The sequence below is a fragment of the Callithrix jacchus genome, chromosome 7 (genome assembly GCF_049354715.1).
Source record: "Callithrix jacchus isolate 240 chromosome 7, calJac240_pri, whole genome shotgun sequence".
NCBI lineage: Eukaryota > Metazoa > Chordata > Mammalia > Primates > Cebidae > Callithrix > Callithrix jacchus.
This window is the reverse complement of record NC_133508.1, coordinates 130125679-130146168: the sequence shown is the minus strand read 5'-3', so window position 1 is coordinate 130146168 and position 20490 is coordinate 130125679. Positions and strand designations below refer to the sequence as shown.

The following is a 20490-nucleotide window of genomic DNA, read 5'->3' as shown; positions in this document are numbered from 1 at the left end:
CAGGGGTGTGAAGCACCCAGAACTGGAGAACCAGGTCACAGTCAAGCTGAGACCTGAAAGAGAGAAAGGAGTTAACAGGAAAAGAGGAGTAGAAGACATTCTGGGCATAGGAAACAAAGGTACAAAGCTTGGAGGTAACAGATAATATAATGCATGCAAGAACTGCTAGTATTTCAGTATGCCTAGAGGTGACAAGAGAACATGCTGAGTTGAGTAAACAAAGAGCAGACAAGGATTGTGAGCTCTTTGGTGTTGGGATGGAATTTATATCTCCTAGGCAGTTTAACACAGGCTTCAGATAAACAGACCTGGGATCGAGTTCAAATCCCAACTCTGTCCATCAATGATTTTGGACAGCCTCTCTGAGCTTTAGTTTTTTTATGTCTAATTTTATAACCTATAAAATACAGCTATTAATAGCTCTTTTTCAGAGTTGTTGGAGGGTTATACAACAGGTTATATGTATGGCCTCTGACATATAGATAGTCTGGATAAAAAATAGCTGTTATTATTATTTATATCAGTGCTTCTTTCAGGCCTGCCATCCCTGCCCTCAGAAACCAAACAACCTAAGTAGTGTCAGTAAACATTTATAGACTGAAGGACTGGCATCCCCTGTGAATCAGTCTTGCCCCTGTACCTAGCTCCATATTCCAGCAACCCCTTAATCCCTGGCCCCTGTTCTGCAGTGTCTTCCTCAATCTCATAGTGCTCACAACAGCCAAGAAGCACCCAAAGCATATATCAAAAGACTGGGACATCAGGCTGTTGGGCCTGCAGAGATGATTTGACTCTATTCCATAGTGGACTCTGGCTGGCAGGTCCTGAAATGACACAGCAACCACTGCTCAGGAGGGACCAAGAGAAAAAGAAGGACACAGCTGCCTGAGGAAGATTAGAGGAAAGCTTGGCTGAGTCAGACATCCAAAAAGTGGTTTTTGTTGGCTCCTCCAGAACCCAGGAGACTAACTCTTGCTGGCATATATTCTGGGACTTCAGCACCCCTTTGAGGGCATTTGGAAGTGAAAAGGGTCACCATATCTGAAGGTCTGTACATCAAATCTGTCACTCACTATCTCCCCAGGGGCTGAAGGCCTTTAGGTGTCTCTATTCAGAAGCTGCTGGACACAGATCTTTTTCAGGTGCTCCTAAAGGATCTAGGGAATTGGTAGGTATTGACCACATTATATCTGCCTGATCATCAGTGTACACAGTGCATAAGAACTTGTACATGGAGGCCAGGCATGGTGGCTCATGCCTGTAATCCCAGCAGTTTGGGAGGCCAAGGTGGGAAGATCACTTGAGGTCAGGAGTTTGAAACCAGCTTGGCCAACATGGCAAAACCCCATCTTTACTAAAAATACAAAAATTAGCTGGGTGTGATGGTGCATACCTGTGATCTCAGCTACTCAGGAGGCTGAGGTGGGAGGATTACTCGAATCTGGGAGGTGGAGGTTGCAGTGAGCCAAGATCACACCACTGTACTCCAGCCTGGGCAGCAGAGACTCTGTCTCAAAAAAAAAAAAAAAAGGAACTCTCACAGAACTGGGCTTGAACCTCAGCTCTGCTACTCCATGTGTGACCTTGGGCAAGGTACTTTACATCCTCATCCTCAATTTTCTCATCTGTAAAATGGAGATGGCAATGCTGAGAGTTAAATAAGAAAAAATATGTGAAGTGTGGCCAGGTGGGGTGGTCCATGACTGTAATCCTTGCACTTTGGGAGGCAAAGCCAGGTGGATCACTTGAGGTCAGGAGTTCAAGACCAGCCTGCCCAACATGATGAAACCTCATCTCTACTAAAAATATAAAAATTAGCCAGGTATGGTGGCATGTGTCTGTAATCCCAACTACTTGGGAGACTGAGGCAGAAGAATTGCTTGAACCCAGGAAGCAGAGGTTTCAGTGAGCCAAGATCATGGTCCACTGAGCCCAGGCAACAGAAAGAGACTCCATCTCAAAAAAAAAATGTATATATATATATATACACACACACACACACACACACAAATATATATATATGTATATATATGCAAAGTGCTAAAGATGAACATCCTTTATAAATATTAGTTCCTTTCCTTCCACTGATGCAATCAGGCTTTTTTTTTTTTTTAATTTTTTATTGGATTATAGGTTTTGGGGTACATGAGCAGAGCATGCAAGACAGTTGCGTAGGTACTCACATGACAGTGTGCTTTTCTTTTCTTCTCCCCTTCACCCACATTTGGCATTTCTCCCCAGGCTATCCCTCCCCACCTCCCCCTCCCACTGGCCCTCCCCTTTTCCCCCCAATAGACCCCAGTGTTTAGTACTCCCCTTTCTGTGTCCATGTGTTCTCATTTTTCATCACCCACCTATGAGTGAGAATATGCGGTGTTTCATTTTCTGTTCTTGTGTCAGTTTGCTGAGGATGATGTTCTCCAGATTCATCCATGTCCCTACAAACGACACGAACTCATCATTTCTGATTGCTGCATAATATTCCATGGTGTATATGTGCCACATTTTTCCAATCCAGTCTATTATCAATGGGCATTTGGGTTGATTCCAGGTCTTTGCTATTGTAAACAGTGCTGCAATGAACATTCGTGTACATGTGTCCTTATAGTAGAACGATTTATAGTCTTTTGGATATATACCCAGTAATGGGATTGCTGGGTCAAATGGAATTTCTATTTCTAAGGCCTTGAGGAATCGCCACACTGTCTTCCACAATGGTTGAACTAATTTACACTCCCACCAACAGTGTAAAAGTGTTCCTTTTTCTCCACATCCTCTCCAGCATCTGTTGTCTCCAGATTTTTTAATGATCGCCATTCTAACTGGCGTGAGATGGTATCTCAATGTGGTTTTGATTTGCATCTCTCTGATGACCAGTGACGATGAGCATTTTTTCATATGATTGTTGGCCTCATATATGTCTTCTTTCGTAAAGTATCTGTTCATATCCTTTGCCCACTTTTGGATGGGCTTGTTTGTTTTTTTCCTGTAAATCTGCTTGAGTTCTTTGTAAATTCTGGATATCAGCCCTTTGTCAGATGGGTAGACTGCGAAAATTTTTTCCCATTCTGTTGGTTGCCAATCCACTCTAGTGACTGTTTCTTTTGCCGTGCAGAAGCTGTGGAGTTTGATTAGGTCCCATTTGTCTATTTTGGCTTTTGTTGCCAATGCTTTTGGTGTTTTGTTCATGAAGTCCTTGCCTACTCCTATGTCCTGGATAGTTTTGCCTAGATTTCCTTCTAGGGTTTTTATGGTGCCAGATCTTATGTTTAAGTCTTTAATCCATCTGGAGTTAATTTTAGTGTAAGGTGTCAGGAAGGGGTCCAGTTTCTGCTTTCTGCACATGGCTAGCCAGTTTTCCCAACACCATTTGTTAAACATGGAATCCTTGCCCCATTGCTTGTTTTTGTCAGGTTTATCAAAGATTGTATAGTTGTATGTATGTTGTGTTGCCTCCGGTGCCTCTGTTTTGTTCCATTGGTCTATATCTCTGTTTTGGTACCAGTACCATGCTGTTTTGATTACTGTAGCCTTGTAGTATAGTTTGAAATCCGGTAGTGTGATGCCCCCCGCTGTGTTCTTTTTGCTTAGAATTGACTTGGCTATGCGGGCTCTCTTTTGGTTCCATATGAAGTTCATGGTGGTTTTTTCCAGTTCTGTGAAGAAAGTCAATGGTAGCTTGATGGGGATAGCGTTGATTCTGTAAATTACTTTGGGCAGTATAGCCATTTTCATGATATTAATTCTTCCTAACCATGAACATGGAATGTTTCTCCATCTGTTTGTGTCCTCTCTGATTTCGTTGAGCAGTGGTTTGTAGTTCTCCTTGAAGAGGTCCCTTACGTTCCTTGTGAGTTGTATTCCAAGGTATTTTATTCTTTTTGTAGCAATTGCGAATGGCAGTTCGCTCTTGATTTGGCTTTCTTTAAGTCTGTTATTGGTGTAGACGAATGCTTGTGATTTTTGCACATTGATTTTATATCCTGAGACTTTGCTGAAGTTGTTTATCAGTTTCAGGAGTTTTTGGGCTGAGGCAGTGGGGTCTTCTAGGTATACTATCATGTCGTCTGCAAATAGAGACAATTTGGCTTCCACCTTTCCTATTTGAATACCCTTTATTTCTTTTCCTTGCCTGATTGCTCTGGCTAGAACTTCCAGTACTATATTGAATAGGAGTGGTGAGAGAGGGCATCCTTGTCTAGTGCCAGATTTCAAAGGGAATGCTTCCAGTTTTTGCCCATTCAGTATGATATTGGCTGTTGGTTTGTCATAAATAGCTTTTATTACTTTGAGATACGTTCCATCGATACCGAGTTTATTGAGGGTTTTTAGCATAAAGGGCTGTTGAATTTTGTCAAATGCCTTCTCTGCGTCAATTGAGATAATCATGTGGTTTTTGTTTTTGGTTCTGTTTATGTGGTGAATTACGTTGATAGACTTGCGTATGTTGAACCAGCCTTGCATCCCCGGGATGAATCCTACTTGATCATGATGAATAAGTTTTTTGATTTGCTGTTGCAATCGGCTTGCCAATATTTTATTGAAGATTTTTGCATCTATGTTCATCATGGATATTGGCCTGAAGTTTTCTTTTCTCGTTGGGTCTCTGCCGGGTTTTGGTATCAGGATGATGTTGGTCTCATAAAATGATTTGGGAAGGATTCCCTCTTTTTGGATTGTTTGAAATAGTTTTAGAAGGAATGGTACCAGCTCCTCCTTGTGTGTCTGGTAGAATTCGGCTGTGAACCCGTCTGGACCTGGGCTTTTTTTTGTGAGGTAGGCTCTTAATTGCTGCCTCGATTTCAGACCTTGTTATTGGTCTATTCATAGTTTCAGCTTCCTCCTGGTTTAGGCTTGGGAGGACACAGGAGTCCAGGAATTCATCCATTTCTTCCAGGTTTACTAGTTTATGCGCATATAGTTGTTTGTAATATTCTCTGATGATGGTTTGAATTTCTGTGGAATCTGTGGTGATTTCCCCTTTATCATTTTTTATTGCATCTATTTGGTTGTTCTCTCTTTTATTTTTAATCAATCTGGCTAGCGGTCTGTCTATTTTGTTTATCTTTTAAAAAAACCAGCTCTTGGATTTATTGATTTTTTGAAGGGTTTTTCGTGTCTCAATCTCCTTCAGCTCAGCTCTGATCTTAGTAATTTCTTGTCTTCTGCTGGGTTTTGAGTTTTTTTGATCTTGCTCCTCTAGCTCTTTCAATTTTGACGATAGGGTGTCAATTTTGGATCTCTCCATTCTCCTCATATGGGCACTTATTGCTATATACTTTCCTCTAGAGACTGCTTTAAATGTGTCCCAGAGGTTCTGGCACGTTGTGTCTTCGTTCTCATTGGTTTCGAAGAACTTCTTTATTTCTGCCTTCATTTCGTTGTTTACCCAGTCAACATTCAAGAGCCAGTTGTTCAGTTTCCATGAAGCTGTGCGGTTCTGGGTCGGTTTCTGAATTCTGAGTTCTAACTTGATTGCACTATGGTCTGAGAGGCTGTTTGTTATGATTTCAGTTGTTTTGCATTTGTTGAGCAGTGCTTTACTTCCAATTATGTGGTCAATTTTAGAGTAGGTGTGATGTGGTGCTGAGAAGAATGTGTATTCTGTGGATTTGGGGTGGAGAGTTCTGTAAATGTCCACCAGGTTTGCTTGCTCCAGGTCTGAGTTCAAGCCCTGGATATCCTTGTTGATTTTCTGTCTGGTTGATCTGTCTAGTATTGACAGTGGAGTGTTAAAGTCTCCCACTATTATTGTGTGGGAGTCTAAGTCCTTTTGTAAGTCATTAAGAACTTGCCTTATGTATCTGGGTGCTCCTGTGTTGGGTCCATATATGTTTAGGATCGTTAGCTCTTCTTGTTGTATCGATCCTTTTACCATTATGTAATGGCCTTCTTTGTCTCTTTTGATCTTTGTTGCTTTAAAGTCTATTTTATCAGAGATGAGAATTGCAACTCCTGCTTTTTTTTTGCTTTCCATTAGCTTGGTAAATCTTCCTCCATCCCTTTATTTTGAGCCTTTGTGTATCCTTGCCTGTGAGATGGGTTTCCTGGATACAGCACACTGATGGGTTTTGGATTTTTATCCAATTTGCCAGTCTGTGTCTTTTGATTGGTGCATTTAGTCCATTTACATTTAGGGTTAATATTGTTATGTGTGAATTTGATACTGCCATTTTGATGCTAAGTGGCTGTTTTGCCTGTTAGTTGTTGTAGATTCTTCATTATGTTGAAGCTCTTTAGCATTCAGTGTGATTTTGGAATGGCTGGTACTGATTGATCCTTTCTATGTGTAGTGCCTCTTTTAGGAGCTCTTGTAAAGCAGGCCTGGTGGTGACAAAATCTCTGAGTACTTGCTTGTTCGCAAAGGATTTTATTCTTCCTTCACTTCTGAAGCTCAGTTTGGCTGGATATGAAATTCTGGGTTGAAAGTTCTTTTCTTTAAGAATGTTGAATATTGGCCCCCACTCTCTTCTGGCTTGTAGTGTTTCTGCCGAGAGATCTGCTGGGAGTCTGATGGGCTTCCCTTTGTGGGTGACCCGACCTTTCTCTCTGGCTGCCCTTAGTATTCTCTCCTTTATTTCAACCCTGTTGAATCTGACGATTATGTGCCTTGGGGTTGCTCTTCTTGAGGAATATCTTTGTGGTGTTCTCTGTATTTCCTGCAATTGAGTGTTGGCTTGTCTTGCTAGGTGGGGGAAATTTTCCTGGATGATGTCCTGAAGAGTATTTTCCAGCTTGGATTCATTCTCTTCGTCCCCTTCTGGTACACCTATCAAACGTAGGTTAGGTCTTTTCACATAGTCCCACATTTCTTGGAGACTTTGTTCATTCCTTTTTGCGCTTTTTTCTCTGATCTTGGTTTCTCGTTTTATTTCATTGAGTTGGTCTTCGACTTCAGATATTCTTTCTTCTGCTTGGTCAATTCGGCTATTGAAACTTGTGTTTGCTTCGCGAAGTTCTCGTATTGTGTTTTTCAGCTCCTTTAGTTCATTCATATTCCTCTCTAAGGTATCCATTCTTGTTATCATTTCCTCGAATCTTTTTTCAAATCTTTTTTCAAGGTTCTTAGTTTCTTTGCATTGATTTAATACATGATCTTTTAGCTCACAAAAGTTTCTCATTATCCATCTTCTGAAGTCTAATTCCGTCATTTCGTCACAGTCATTCTCCGTCCAGCTTTGCTCCCTTGCTGGTGAGGAGTTTTGGTCCTTTCTAGGAGGCGAGGTGTTCTGGTTTCGGGTGTTTTCCTCCTTTTTGCGCTGGTTTCTTCCCATCTTTGTGGATTTGTCCGCTGGTCGTCTGCGTAGTTGCTGACTTTTCGTTTGGGTCTCTGAGTGGACACCCAGAATGTTGATGATGAAGTATTTCTGTTGCTTGGTTTTCCTTCTACCAGTCTAGCCCCTTCGCTGTACGACTGCTGAGGTCCGCTCCAGACCCTGCTTGTCTGGGGTGCACCTCTAGTAGCTGTGGCACAGCGAGGGATGCTACCAGTTTCTTTTTCTGCTCTCTTTGTCCCAGGATGATGCCTGCCTAATGTCAGTCTTTTGGATATAGAGGGGTCAGGGAGCTGCTTGAGGAGACAGTTTGTACTTTATAGGGGTTTAATTGCTGAGCTGTGCACTCTGTTGTTCATTCAGGGCTGTTAGGCTGCTATGTTTTATTCTGCTGCAACAGAGCTCATTAAAAACCCCTTTTTTTTTTTTTTTTTTTTTTTCTCAAATGCTCTGTGTTGAGGGGTTTGGGCTTTATTTTTGGATGTCCGATCAGGTGTCCTGCCCAGCTAGAAGGCAGACTAGCCACTGTTTGGCTGCCGAGGCTCCGCCCTGCTGTTGTGTGATTCGCGCTGTTCCTGCCGGCTCTGCTGTGGTCTCTGCCACGCCCTGCGGCGGAGTGTCTTCATTGTAGCGTGTTGCCTCAGCAATGGCAGGCTGCGTCAGCAGTGGGCGTGTATCTCAGTAGGGACGGGTTGCCTCGGCAACGGCTGGCTGCATCAGCAATGGGCGTGTATCTCAGTTGGGGCGGGTTGCCTCGGCAACGGCTGGCTGGGTCAGCAGTGGGCGTGTATCTCAGTTGGGGCGGGTTGCCTCAGTAGTGGTGGACGCCCCTCCCCCACAGAGCTTCTCGGACCGTCTGCTTGGGATAGTTTGAAATCGCGGTCTTGTTCGTCCCACTGGGTATCCCAATCCCTGCAATCCCCTGGGCTGGCCTACTGTCCAAGTCTCGCTCAGTCTCAAGTCCAGCCCTCTCAAGTCTCAGGTTGCTGGTTCAACATGGCACCCGGACAAGCGCGCCCTGTGGGGATTGCTGGGTAGGGCCGGCCGCTGCCGCCCCGGCTGCCGGCTTCGCCAGGCAGACCTACTGCCTGGCGTCCTGTGTCTTTTTTATACTTGGGAGTTTCCCCGTTCTGTGGGCAACAAAGATCAGTCTGGAAATGCCGCTCTGACTCACCATTTGCGGATTCAACGAGAAGAGCTCCAATCCTGGGTTGTTCTCACAGCGCCATCTTGAGTCCTCCCTCCTTTTTTTTTTTTTGAGATGGAGTCTCACACTGTCACCCAGCCTGTAGTACAGTGGCACGATCTCAGCTCACTGCAATCTCCACCTCCTGGGTTCAAGCAATTCTCCTGCCTCAGTCTCCCAAGTAGCTGGGACTACAGGCATGCTCTACCACACCCAGCTAATTTTTTTGTATTTTAGTAGAGACAGTGTATCACCATGTTGGCCAGGATGGTCTCCATCTCCTGACCTTGTGATCCACCTGCCTCAGCCTCCCAAAGTTCTGGGATTACAGGCATGAGCCACCGTGCCTGGCCCCAGTGGGCTTTTATGAAGGTAAATTAGCCCCCATCACTCCCCTGCTTATAAGTCTTCTAGTAGCTTCCCAAAGTCCTCACCACAGCCCACAAGTCTCTGCTAATCTAGCCTTTGGCTGTACTCCCAGCCTCTTTTCATTCCATCATTCCTCTTGCTCATTCTGCTTTTAGGTACCTTAGCTTTCTCTCAGTTCTTCCAAAAGGCCAAATCATTACTATTGCCTCAAGGCTTCTGCATATACTGGCCTTCTACCTAGAATGGTCTTAGCTCCTCAATGTTTGCCTACTTCTCATCACTCTGCTCTCTACTCTCAAATGTCACCTTATCAGAAGGTTTTCCTTGAGCAACCATCTAAAATACCTCTTGCCCTCTTCAAGTCACATATCATTATGCTATTTCCTTTTATGTCTTAGTCTGTTTTGTGTTGCTATAAGAAAATACCAAAGACTATGATTTATAAAAAAAGAAATTTATTTCTCACCATTCTGGAACCTGGGAAATTCAGTATCAAGGTGCTGGCATCTGGTGAGGGCATTCATGTTATATTATTCCATGGAAGATGGAAGGGCAAACCAGTGTTTGAGACAGAGAGAAAAAGGGGGGCCAAGCTCCCATGATAACTTCTTTTGTGATAATGGCATCAATCTATTAATGAGGGCAGAGCCCTCATAATGTTATCATTTCTTAAAGGTCTCACCTCTTAATGCCATTACAATGGCAGTTAAGTTTCAATATGAGATTTGGGTGTTTCTTTGTTTTTTTTTTTTAAGACAGTCTTGCTTTGTCACTCAGGCTGGAGTGCAGTGGCTCAATCTTGGCTCGCAGCAACCTCCTGGGCTTGAGTGATTCCCCTGCCTCAGCCTCCTGAGTAGCTGGGACTATAGGTGTCTGCCATCACACCCTGCTAATTTTTATATTTTTAGTAGAGACCGGGTTTCACCATGGTGGCCAGGGTGGTCTCAAATGCCTGAGCTCAAGTGATCCACCCACCTCGAAAACATAAGTTTTGAGGGGACATTCAAACATAGTACTTTATATTACTAACATTTTTTTAACTTGTGTTTCCTTGTATTGTATGCTTTTCACCAGTAGATAGGAAATACCTTCAGGTAGAAACAATGTCTTTTCACTGATATAGCCTCAGAGTTTAGAATAGTGCTTAACATATGAATAAAACCAATACTAATCATTTATTAAATGGGCATTAAATGCCTTTTATATCTGGAGGCTTGAAAATCAGTAATTACTACCACTGATTAGAGATACAAATGCCTATCCTGGAACATGGTTTTTCAGATAGTCCACAGAACCCTGGTGGTCTGTCAAGGAGTTTGCAATTGGTTTGATAGTTTCAGAGGACAGACCAATGAAACAGTTTTGTTCACATATACTTAACTATTTAAAATGTAAGATTAAGGGCTAGGTATAGTGGCTCATGCCTGTAATCTCGGCACTTTGAGAGGCCAAGGTGGGTGGATCACCTAATGTCAGAAGTTGAAGACCAGCCTGGCCAACATGGTGAAACCCTGTTTCTACTAAAATACAAAAATTAGCCAGTCATGGTGGTGCATGCCTGTAGTCCCAGGTACTTAGGAGGCTGAGGCAGGAGAATTGCTTGAACCCAGGAGGCAGCAGTGACAGTGAGCCGAGATTATGCCATTGTACTCCAGCCTAGGTGACACAGCAAGGCTCTGTCTCATTTAAAAAAAGATAAAAAGAAAAAAAAGAATAAGGCTGTCATAGAAATTCTTTTATTTTATTAATAATTGTTTTATGACATTTACTCTAAGGACTGTATTGGCTAGTTCATCATAGCTAATTTCAGTTATCAATTATAATTTATTTTGAATATGTTTCACATTATGAGTGTTAAAATCTTAGTCATAAAAATCTATTTTTTTTTTTTTGGGACAGTGTCTCTGTCACCCAGGTAAGTGTGCAGTGGTGTAATCATGGCTCACTGTATCCTCAACCTCCCAGGCTCAATTAATCCTCCCATCTCAGCATCCTGAATAGCTGGGACTACAGGTATGATGGCTAATTAAAAAAAATTTTTTTTTTGTAGAGATGGGTCTTGCTATGTTGCCTAGGCTGGTCTCAAACTCCTGGACTCAAGCGATCCTCCTGCCTCAGCCTCCGTAAGTGTTGGGATTATAAGCATAAGCCTTTGCGCCCTGACAAAAATCTACATTTTTGTTGTTACTATTGTGTTGCATTATGTCTCATGATTCCAAAGTAGTTCATCAAAGAGTAAAATTAATGATGAATAATATTGTCAATAGTGCAACAGAGAATAATGTTGTAAGTGTAAATACTTAATAGTGTAATACTATTAAGTGTTAATACATAATAGTTACAGTAAGAATATACCTCATGAATCTGTATGAGCTAGGACAATATAGTCAGCAAGAGTATTGATTTGGCACAGCAGCTGAAGAAGGAGTTCAAATAGGAAATACAGTGCTGAATATCTGAAAATAATTGGACTTTATTGGGTTGTGAATGGTCCCTAAGAACATTGTTTCTTGTGACACTTTGTCCAATAGTGGCAAAGGCCATCTAAGTTAAAAAATATATGGTTACTTATCTGGTAAATCAATGGACATTTTCCAGAGTATGTGTAGGATATGGATTCATTTTATTAATAAAATTAGAGCAGAGACCAAAATGGCAGAGGTGTTACTTAAAGTTATACTTAGAGAAAAAACATATACAAATCATACTACTGTAAGAATGCCTGAACAGTCAGCTTAAGTTAAACCAATGACAAGCATAGGGCTTGAAGAGAAGGCAGAACAAACTTGGCATAGTTCTTTTTTCAAAAGATTCTGTTGAAAGCAAGTCAAGGAAACAATTGGGCATGGAACTGACTTATGGTTCAAGCCAATCCTTACCGAGATGAACATAGACACCTTGGCAAAAAGTTGAAAACAATTTTATTCCTCTGTTTTGGAATAATTACTAATTTGAAAACTATTATGTGGTTTTGTTTTTGTGGGTGTCTTTTTTTTTTTTTTTTTTTTGAGATAGAGTTTCACTCTCATTGCCCACGCTGGAGTGCAATGGCATGATCTTGGCTCACTCAACCTCCGCCTCCCAGGTTCCAGCAATTCTCCTGCCTCAGCTCCTAGGTAGCTGGGATTAGAGGCAGATGCCACCACACCTGGCTAATTTTTTGTGTTTTTAATAGAGATGGGTTTTCACTGTGTTAGCCAGGATGGTCTTGATCTCCTGACCTCAGGTGATCTGCCTGCCTTGGCTTCCCAAAGTGCTGGGATTATAGGCATGAGCCACTGTGACCAGCCCTATTGTGTCTTATAATTTTAAAAATTGAAATAGGCTGGGTGCAGTGGCTGACATCTGTAATCTCAGCACTTGGGGAGGCTGAGGTGGGAAGATCACTTGAGCCCAGGAGTTCAAGACTAGCCTGGGCAACAAAGTGAGACCCTTTCTTTACAAGAAATACAAAAAATTAGCCAGGCATGGTGGTGCACACCTGTAGTCCCAGCTACTGAGGATGAGCTCGGAGGACGGCTTGAGCCCTGGGAAGTTGAGGCTACAGTGAGCTGTGATTGTACCACTGCGCTCCAATTTGGGTGACGGAATAAGACCCGGTCCCCCAACAACAAAAAAAATGAAGCGGATTTCCACTTAAATGTGGTAGACTGAACATATGTTTGCTCCATACAACCTCCCAAAATTTGTCAGTTTTTTTTTTTTTGAGATGGAGTCTTGTTCTGTCACCTAGGCTGGAGTGCAGTGGGGCTATTTCGGCTTACTGTAACCTCTGCCTCTTGGGTTCAAGTGATTCAAGTGATCCACCCACCTCAGCCTCCCAAAGTAAATAATTTTTTTTCCTTTGGAGACGGAGTCTCGCTCTGTTGCCCAGGTTGAAGTGCAGTAGAACAATCTTGGCTCACTGCAACAATCTTGGCTCACTGCAACCTTCACCTCCCGGGTTCAAGCAATTCTCCTCCCTCAGCCTCCCAAGTAGCTGGAATTACAGGCACACACTGCCCTGCCTGTCTAATTTTTTGTATTTTTAATAGAGACAGGGTTTCACTGAGTTGCCCAGGCTGGTCTTGAACTCCTGAGCTCAGGCAATCCTCCCACCTCAGCCTCCCAAAGTGCTAGGATTACAGGTGTGAGCCACTGTGCCTGGCCAATAATTTTTTAGAAAGCATAAATGACCTTTGGCTTTAATTCATTATGAAGTAATAGGGACAACATTTATTCTGCCAATGTAAAGAAGAAGAAGCTGGACAAGATGTATGAAACAGCTGTTTTCTGATATTTTGTTAGAAGTAGCACCGAACTGTGATTCTTGAGAAAGGCAAAACAAATGAAGTGAGCTCTGTTATCAGTTAGGTTTCTACCTGGAGGCACATTTCAGACCATGGAGCAAGGAGAGAGATTCTAGCAGAGTACAATCCTCTCACTGAGTTGAAAAAGAGAGAGGGAGAGAGAGAGAGAAAGCGAGCAAGCGAGAGAGGAGAGAGAGAGAGAGAGGAGGGGGGAGAGAGAGAGAGAGAGAGAGGTGTATTGGAGTAGTAGAGAGAGAGAGAGAGAGAGAGAGAGGTGTATTGGAGTAGTAGAGAGAGAGAGAGAGAGAGAGAGAGGAGGGGAGAGAGAGAGAGAGAGAGAGAGAGAGAGGGGTATTGGAGTAGTAGAGAGAGAGAGAGAGAGAGAGAGAGAGAGGGGTATTGGAGTAGTAGAGAGAGAGAGAGAGAGAGGAGGGGAGAGAGAGAGAGAGAGAGAGGGGGGTATTGGAGTAGTAGAGAGAGAGAGAGAGAGAGAGAGAGAGAGAGGGGTATTGGAGTAGTTCAGTAGTTCAGGTAGGCTGAGGCAGCTAGAAGTTTTTTTTTTTTTTTTGAGATGGAGTCTCACTCTGTCACCCAGGCTGGAGTGTGGTGGTGTGATCTCAGCTCACTGGAACCTCCACCTCCTGGATTCAAACAAATATCTTGCCTCACCTTCCCAAGTAGCTGGGATTACAGGCATGTGCCACCATGCCCAGCTAACTTCTGTATTTTTAGAAGAGGTGGCATTTTACTGTGTTGATCAAGCTGGTCTAGAACTCCCATGATCTGCCCACCTCAGCCTCCCAAAGTACTGGGATTACAGTCATGAGCCACCATGCAAGCCTTTAAGCCTTTTCTTTTCCTAAGCCTTTTCTTTCTTTTTTTTTTTTTTGAGAGTCTTGCTCTGTCGCCCAGGCTGGAGTGCAGTGGTGCCATCTCAGCTCACTGCAACCTCTGCCTCCTGGGTTCAAGTGATTCTCCTGCCTTGGCCTCCTGAGTAGCTGGGATTACAGGAGTGTACCACCACACCCAGCTAATTTTTGTATTTTTAGTAGAGATGAGGTTTCACCATGTTGGTCAGGCTGGTATGGAACTTCTGACCTCGTGATCCACCTGCCTTAGCATCCCAAAGAGCTGGGATTACAGGCATGAGCCACTGTGCCTAGCTAAAATTGTGTTTCTTTCTTTCTTTCTTTCTTTTTTTTTTTTTGAGATGAAGTCTCACTCTGTTGCCCAAGCTGGAGTGCAGTGGTGTGATCTTGGCGCACTGCAACTTCCACCTCCTGGGTTCAAGCGATTCTCCTGCCTCAGGCTCCCAAGAAACTAGGACTACAGGCATGCGTCACCATGCCCAACTAATTTTTATATTTTTAATAGAGATGGGATTTCACTATGTTGGCCAGGCTGGTCTGGAACTCCTGACCTCGTGATCTGCCAGCCTCGGCCTCCCAAAGTGCTGGGGTTGCAGGTGTGAGCCACCATGCCCAGCCTCATTAAGCCTTTTCTGAATGCTAAGAAATAATACTGGCTGGGCACGATAATGCGTGCCTGTAATCCCAGCACTTTGGGAGGCCAAGCCAGGAGTCCAAGACCAGCCTGGACAACATAGCGAGACACTGCCTCTACAAAAAAATATAAAGAATTACTCAGGCATGATGGGACCTGTAGTCCCAGCTACTTGGGAGGCTGAAGTGGGAGGATCACCTGAGAACCCAGGAAGCAGATGTTGCAGTAAGCCAAGATCATGTCACTGCACTGTAGCCTGGGCAACAGAGTGAGACCCTGCCTCAAAAAAAAAAAAAAATGAAAAAGAAATAATACCAAGACATGATGTGGCATTTCACTATGTTGGTCAAGTGAAAATTCTAAATTCTAAAATTTACTATGTTGCCCAAGTGAAAATTCTAAATTTGATGAGAATGCTAAGGCAAAGATTCAAGAAACTCAACCCCATGCAGGATAAACCTACACGCATACAAACTCACACCAAAGCATATAATCAATTTGCTGAGAAACAACTGATAAAAAGAAAAAAATTAAAAGCATCCATAGGAAAAAAAGACATAGTATATACAGAGAAACCAAGATAAGAATTACTGCATACTCACTGTCTAAAGCTATGTAAGCCAGAAGACAATGGAATGGTATCTTTGAAGTGCCAAAAGAAAATAAAAAGGAAGCTGCACATGGTGGCACGTGCCTGTAATCCCAGCTACTTGGGAGGCTGAGGCAGAATTGCCTGAACCCAGGAGGCGGAGGTTGCGGTGAGCCGAGATCGCGCCATTGCACTCCAGCCTGGGTAACAAGAGCGAAACTCCGTCTTAAAAAAAAAAAAAAGAAAAGAAAGAAAATAAGGATACTTTGAAAACAAGTGAAAATATCCTTCAAAAATGAAGGCAAAATAAAGTTGTTTCCCACCCCGCCCCCTGCCAGACAGTCTTACTCTGTTGCCCAGGCTAGAGTGCAGTGGCATGATCTTAGCTCACCACAACCTCTGCCTCCCAGTTTCAAGCAATTCTCCTGCCTTACCTTCCTGAGTAGCTGGGATCACAGGCACCCACCATCATGCCTGGCTAATTTTTGTATTTTTAGTAGAGATGGGGTTTTACCATGTTGGCCAGGCTGGTCTTGAATTCAACTTCAAGTGATCTGCTCACCTTGGCCTCCCAAAGTGCTGAGATTACAGGCGTGAGTCACTGCACCTGGCTTTTTTTTTTTTTTTTGAGACTAATCAAGAGAAAAGAAGACTCAAATTACCTGTATATGGGAAAAGAGTTAACACTGCCAGGTGTGATGGTGCATGCCTATAGTCCCACCTATTCAGGAGGCTGAGATGGGAGGACTGTTTAGCCAAGGAATTTTTGCTGTAATATGCATGCTAGTTAGGTGTCTGAACTATGTTTGGCACCAATGTGGTGACCTCCTGGGAGCATGGGACCACCAGGTTGCCTAAGAAGGGGTGAAATGTCCCAGGTTGGAAACGAAGAGGTAAAAACTCCCATGCTGATCAGCAGTGGGATTCTGCCTGTGAATAGCCACTGCACTCCAGCCTGGGCAACACAGTGAGACCCTGTCTCTTAAAAAGAGAGAGAGAGAGAGAGAGAGAGAGAGAGAGAGAGAGAGAGAGAGAGAGGAGAGAGAGAGAGAGAGAGAGAGAAAACACTACTAAGATTCTACATTAATTAAGTGGATATTATGAATGACTATGCAAAAACATTTGAAAAGATATATGCAGTAGAAGAATTCATTGGAAGAAACATGTTTCCAAAAATGACTCAAGAAAAAAATTCCTAAATAAACATATTTCAATGAAAGTATTTAAAGTCATAATTACAAATTGTCTCATAAGGGAAATTCACAGGCTGAGATGATGTCACTGGTGAATTCTATCAAACATGTAAGGAAGAAATAATAGAATCCTTCACCTGTGCAGAAGTTTCAGAAAATAGAATTGGGCAGTACACTTTACAACTCATTTTATTAGGCCAGTATTACTCTGATTTGAAAACCAGACAAAGACAGTATAAGAAAAATTACAAACCAATATCCTTCACAAACATAGGCAAACTAATAATAAAATGAACAAACTAATAATAAAATGAATAAAGCAATTTACAAAGAGGAAAATGCATCATGGTCCAGTGTGTCTTATCCTAGGAATGCAAGGTTAATTTAACATTTAAAATACCAATGAGTATAATTTACCTTACCAGAAATAAGGAGGAAAAAAACATGGGTCGTCTTTATAGATATATTAAAAGCCTTTGGCAAAATTCAACACCCATATCTGATTTAAAAAGACAAAAACCTTTTAGCAAACTATGAATACCAGGGAACTTCAACCTGAGAAAAGGTCCCTAGGAAAATTTACGGCTTACATTGTACTACTTAATGGCAAAAGACTGAGTACTTTCCCTTTAAGATTAGGAACAAGGGGAAGATGTGTGTTTTCACCACTTATATCCAACATTTTTCTGAAGGTCCTAACCAGGGCAATAAGGCAAGACATGTGGGTTTACAAAGAACAAGTACAATAATCTTTATTTGCTGATGACATGATTATGTATGTAGAAAGTCCTAAGAATTCTACAAAAAAGCTACTAGAAGTAGTAAAGTATTGTTTTTCTAAAAATGGCCCTTATTCCACAGAGATTTTTACCTTTATTGCCAATATGAATAGCTTGCTTTCATGGTGTGTTACTTTCCACAAAAAATTCAAGGCTTGAATCACAAGGAGAGCAAAGTACGTGTGTTTGCTGGTTTTACTGAACTGATCTTTACAGAAGTGAGTTAGAAAGGTTTTCATTAATAGCTTTTTCTCTGATATGGTCTGGCTCTGTGTCCCCACCTAAGTCTCATGTTGAATTGTAATCTGAATTGTGATCCCCATGTGTTGGGGGCAGGACCTCGTGAGAGGTGATTAGATCATGGGGGTGGTTCCCCAGTGCTGTTCTCGTGATAGTGAGTTCTCACGAGATCTGATAGCTTTAAAGGGGCTTTTCCCCACTTTGCTCTGCGCCACTTCTTTCTGCTGCCCAATGAAGAAGGTGCCTTTCTACCCCTTCACCTTCTGCTATGATTGTTTCCTGAGGCTTTTGCAACCATGTGGAACTGTGAGTCAATTAAACCTCTTTCTTTTATAAATTACCCAGTCTGGGGTATTTCCTTATATCAGTGTGAGAACAGACAAATACACTCTCCCATTTGGTAAATTTTCCTTCTCTGACTTAGAGGATTTCCAAGAGAAATTCCTAAAGCAACAGAGTTGTTTTTCCAAACTCTGAGCCAAAGGGCTGCTTGGTGGGTTCATGGTCTCTCAATCTGACACCAAGTGTGAAGGCTCCATATAAAAAAATTCTGGACCTTAAAACCAAAGTGTGACTCGCCACAGTGGCTGACACTTATAAGCTCAGCATTTTGGGAGGCCAAGGTGGGAGGAATGCTTGAGGCCAGGAGTAACATAGTGCTTGAGGCCTGGGTAACATAGTGAGACCCTGTTGCTACAAAAATAAAATACAAATTAGCTGGGCATGGTGGTGTGTGCCTATAGTCCCAGCTTCTCTGGAGGCTGAGGTGGGAAGATTGCTTGAGGCAAGAAGTTTGAGGATATAGTGAGCTATGATTGCCACTGTGCTCCAGCCTGAGTGACAATGAGACCCTGTCTCAAAAAACCCCACAAAACAAAACCAAGGTGTACTCTGACTCCAACAAGGAACCCTCCACAAACTAAGCTCTTCCTGTGGCAGTGATCCTTGTTCTGCAAAGGAAGCCAGGGTGAATGGGAGGGAATCTCAATTGAGCTCACTCAACGCAGGGTGGGCTCCCTAATCCCAAGTGGGTTTTGATTGAGTCGTTTTAGCTCCCTCTCTCTCCCCAAAGCTCATTGGGCTTTTTGTTGCTTAGTTAGATGAGCCATAGACAAGGAGTTTGAGACCTGGGTTTTAGCAGTTGCTCTGCTAAAACTTGCTGAATTTTGTGGAAGATAAATCTCTCTGGGTCTTAGTTTGTGCTTTTTTTAAAGTGAGAGATTTAGTTAGACTAGTGATTTTCAAACTTTTTCCTAGTAGCAAGACTCTGTACAAAGAAAATCTTATCTGGATGCCCAACCAAGACAAGAGAGGTTAGAGCCATTCTGGTTGACTTTGAAGGTGGACTGTCTTTTCTCCCATATGGCCATAGTGAAAGTAACTCTGTCTAAAATTTAGTGTCTTTATTTTTTCCCCCAAAGATAGATAATGTCTTAATGGGACAATGTGAGAAGGATATGATGTAAGAATGTGGGAGTGAGCAAGGTGACAGATCATAGGCTATGCTTTTTCATATAAAAAATGAAGATAGGTATTACAGAAGATATTAATAAACTGTTTCTCTGAAAAGTCTTATAAATTATGATATGAAATTACATTAGACTATGTGTGTCAACTTCAAAACACTACAATACCTGAAGTGGATACTGCTTTGGATGTATGACCCTAGTAGGTAGGGGTCAGGGTGGGTATCCAGAGGGCTGGCCTTTCTTGCTCATCTAAATGATAAAAAAATGTTCACTGCTGTTAACACTTCATTTTATTGCTATCCTATTTCTGTCACAAGTCCTTATGAGCTTGGTTGGGGTCAAGGGTCACCCAGAAAACAACCAGCTTCTAATTTCTTTTATTATGCAAACTAGAGATAGGTGACTGAGAACTTGCTTTTGGTCTGCAAGACACAGGGAGTTTTGCAAGCCCCAAGGGGAGTGCAGAATTTCCTGAACATGTTGCAAGTCGGCTGGCTGGCTTTCTTCTGAAGTCATGCAATATTGTTCTTCACTTTGGTTATGACTGCAGAGGTGCTGGGAAACAACAAAAACTATCACCTTGGAGCAGGTTTTTCTCCATAGGCCCCAGAGGTGAAGCTAGCTCATTTAGAGGGAATGGCTTGTGCTGCTGCTTTCATTTAAAGGTATTTTGATCCAATTCCACTTCACAGTTCCTTTCTTCCAAAACACAGTATTTTTGCTGAGGGAAGGACAGGCAGCAGCCTGAAAATTTAGGGTAGAAAACTGGCTGGCTGAGGACATTTTATAAGTTCATATTTTGCTAGTTTAATTTGGAAAAGGACAAATGAATTCTCACAGAAAATGAGCTTTATTGGGGAACGATAAATTTCATCAAGGCATTTCTTCATCAGGAATCACACAGGCAGCCCCATGCAGTCCCTGCCCCATACTTATCCTCCAGCTTGTGCTGCACAGAAGAGGAATTTGCTGATAGTGCATGCACACTGGAGTGTGCTTCTTGGCCTGGGTGGTGAAGTCCCAATCTCAGACTCTGGCCTCTCTAGGTATATTTCAGATGAATGTCACCCCTGCTCTCTGCCCCATCCTCAGTCCAGCAAAAATGGACTTCTAGAAATGCATACTTTTCTTTTTCTACCAGGGCTTATAATGTGAAGCTATTAAAGATTTTCAAATTTCAGAATAGTACCACTTACCTTGGGCTAGGAGAATTGATCTTGTCCCCTAATGAGTAGGAAGATCGTTTTTTGACATGATTATAAGCAGAAGATACTAAATAACACCTTAAAAAGACTCCATTGGCCAGGCGCAGTGGTTCACGCCTGTAATCCCAGCACTTTGGGAGGCCATAGAGGGTGATCGCCTGAGGTCAGGAGTTTGAGATCAGCCTGGCCAACATAGTGAAACCCTGTCTCTACTAAAAATACAAAAATATGAGCCAGGCATGGGGGTGCATGCCTGTAATCCCAGCTCTTTGAGAGGCTGATGCAGGAGAATTGCTTGAACCCAGGAGGTGGAAGTTGCAGTGAGTGGAGACTGTGCCATTGCATTCCAGCCTGGGCAATAAGAACGGAATTCTGTCTCAAAAAACAAGAAAAA

At 42.6% G+C, this 20490-nt stretch overlaps 1 protein-coding gene and 1 long non-coding RNA gene across 2 annotated transcripts in view; one reads left to right on the top strand and one right to left on the bottom strand.

Moving 5' to 3' along the window:
• Positions 1 to 20490, bottom strand: part of RPAP2 (RNA polymerase II associated protein 2) — a 152794-nt gene that overhangs the window by 35488 nt on the left and 96816 nt on the right. The gene's annotated exons all lie outside the window — the stretch shown is intronic.
• Positions 1 to 20490, top strand: part of LOC144577048 (uncharacterized) — a 66811-nt gene that overhangs the window by 6987 nt on the left and 39334 nt on the right. The window contains exon 2 of the long non-coding RNA XR_013520267.1: positions 10880 to 10952. This is a non-coding gene — a long non-coding RNA (uncharacterized LOC144577048). The remainder of the gene's footprint in view (positions 1 to 10879; positions 10953 to 20490) is intronic.